The sequence below is a fragment of the Podarcis muralis genome, chromosome 12 (genome assembly GCF_964188315.1).
Source record: "Podarcis muralis chromosome 12, rPodMur119.hap1.1, whole genome shotgun sequence".
Classification (NCBI taxonomy): Eukaryota; Metazoa; Chordata; class Lepidosauria; order Squamata; family Lacertidae; genus Podarcis; species Podarcis muralis.
In genome coordinates, this window is record NC_135666.1 from 50,387,213 (window position 1) to 50,390,105 (window position 2,893).

Below are 2,893 nucleotides of genomic sequence, written 5' to 3' on the forward strand. Positions count from 1 at the left end.
GTGTAAATGAAACCAACTAAACATTTCATATGCACATTGCCTACATGCAAAAAAAATGCCCTAAAGAGCCTGCAATAGGATGCAGATTGAATTGCTAAAATATACAAGGGGAAGGGGGGGGAATCATAAGCCTCTTGAAGTATATTTGAAATAAAAGTTTAGAAACCTACTCGCATCGTGCCCAATTCTTCCTCCCTCTGCCATGTTTCCAGGACCAGAGGATGAGATACAGACAGTATTCCTCCTGCTCCAGCAGCAATACCCAGACTTCAATAGCCCCAGCTCTTCAGACCTCAGAGGGTGGGATGGCACACACAAAGAGGCTCTGAAAGGTAACGGGGACCATGAAATGCTTCAAGGGTAGCAGGCAATTTCTCCTGTTGTGATCAAATGCCCAGTGGAATTACTTGCAGGCGACTCGAGGGGGGTGTCCTGTAGCCCCCAAGACTTCGGATTTTCTGCACACATTGTGGGGGAACGGGCCTAGATGCTGTGCCCTTATCCCCATTCTGCTGGGGGCGAAAGAGGGCCTAAAAGTGACAAAGCCTGTTTGTTTGCCTGTTTACACTTGGCGTTAAAACAGCTTCTCAGGTAGAACGGCCTTTGAGACCACAGTCAATTCCCAATTCCAAAAATGCACCTTCACAATTACACACAACACCATTTTGATCCAAATGGAAGGAGAGAATTGGGGGATAAAGTTGTATATGTTTACAGGATCCGTACTCACAGCATTATCAGATGTTCCTTATTTTAAAATAATGGCTGCAGACTCCAATAAACAGAAAATACACCCCTTAATTCAGGCACCACTGGGCTTTTTTGGGTTGTGGGTTGTGGGGGGAGATACTGGCCATTATTTTTATCTATCTGTCTACAAATGCACGCACAAACACATAAATACATATGCCTTACTTTTCTGCCGCTAATTTAATCATTAAATTAAGCAGTTATCCTGGGATAATTTTAAATCCACATAGTGTTATGCCAATTCAGTGCCACGCTTTGAACCCTGGGCTAAGAACTTTGTATGCACTTTGAACTAAGATTTTTACTCTTGAGTAAAAGCTTGTAGGGTAACCATCTAGTCTAAGTGAGTAGATATATTCATGCTCCCAGCTACTCTGGAATAAAAATATATATTTTAGTTATGGATTCTTAAATGTTAATCAAGGTTATGGCACTGTATCTCAAAAGCAAGACAGTCTCATCTCAAAAGTAAATGATTTGAGGAGGACTTCTCATTATGACTTACCTCTGAACATGTCTAGCATTGGGCTATAAATCACAAAATATCAAAAACTGTGTACCTCTCTCTAATAATTTACATTTTAACCATCTCACATGTCAAATATATGCAGTTAGGCGATTTGTTTTGACACAGGCACTGAAATCTTCATAGCTTGAATACAAACAGCAAAACTCACTTGAAATACTCCTCTTAGGATTTCATTTCATGGTGAAATCACCTAGGCCATCTTCGTTCATAAGCTGAAAAACAAGATTCTTTATAATGGGATCTTGTTATTTTCTTACCCACAGTGTCAAAAGTTTCCAGCTGTAGCAACAGATTCTTAAACTAATTTAACAATACATTATTGATCATTCATATCTTAATAATTAAGAACTACCCATTCTTTTTTTAAAAAACATAGCATGCTAGTTTCAAATCCTCAGCAATGCATTTAATTGAAACCATTGTACATTTTGGATTGGGCTTCCAGAAGTTTAGAACTTTTTCACCTTTGAATTAATTATGATTTGGAAGATGCTGGTTTTCGATACTTAAACAAGTTACTGGGAGAACAGCTTCAAGGAGGAAGTGACTTGGGAGAGTTTGCTGCATAATACCCTGGGTATATAGAACAGATGTTGTGTTAAGGTACTCAAAACGAACAAAGTTCTGGCAGCTTACAGGTAACCCACAAACCATTGAAGCTGGCAAGATACACAGGGCAGCCAGTTTGCTTATTGCTCCTGCTGAGTTTGGCGGGACTTGCTCCCAGGTAAGCATCCAAGACACAGAGGACGACAGTGGATAGAACGTGAGACTCTTAATCTCAGGGTCGTGGGTTTGAACCCACGTAGGGTGGAAGATTCCTGCATTTCAGGGGGTTGGACTAGATGACCCCTGTGGGGCCTTCTAACTCTCAGAAGAAAGCCCCCCTGTATTCAGGGAGGGTGGGAAATTCCTTCCAAGTAGTATGCATGATGGCAGTTGTTGTTGTTTAGTCGTTTAGTCGTGTCCGACTGTTCGTGACCCCCTGGACCAGAGCACGCCAGGCACTCCTGTCTTCCACTGCCTCCCGCAGTATGGTCAAGCTCATGCTGGTAGCTTCGAGAACACTGTCCAACCATCTCGTCCTCTGTCGTCCCCTTCTCCTTGTGCCCTCCATCTTTCCCAACATCAGGGTCTTTTCCAGGGAGTCTTCTCTTCTCATGAGGTGGCCAAAGTATTGGAGCCTCAGCTTCAGGATCTGTCCTTCCAGTGAGCACTCAGGGCTGATTTCCTTCAGAATTGAGAGGTTTGATCTTCTTGCAGTCCATGGGACTCTCAAGAGTCTCCTCCAGCACCATAATTCAAAAGCATCAATTCTTTGGTGATCAGCCTTCTTTATGGTCCAGCTCTCACTTCCATACATCACTACCGGGAAAATGATGGCAGTTAGGGATCAATAAATTTTTGGGGATTTAGGTCACCCCCCCCAAAAAAAAAAATTCCTGCAAAGTCTCACCACCCGATGAGGTCGGTGGGGAGGTCTTTCCCCACGTGGCCTTTGGAGGGGACGCCAGCCTGGGACTCCTCCTCCCAGTTCTGCGAAGATGGAGAAGAGGCGGAGCGAAAGGCAGAAACAAAAGCTCGCGAAAAGCCAGGCTGGTTTGGGTGCTCCGA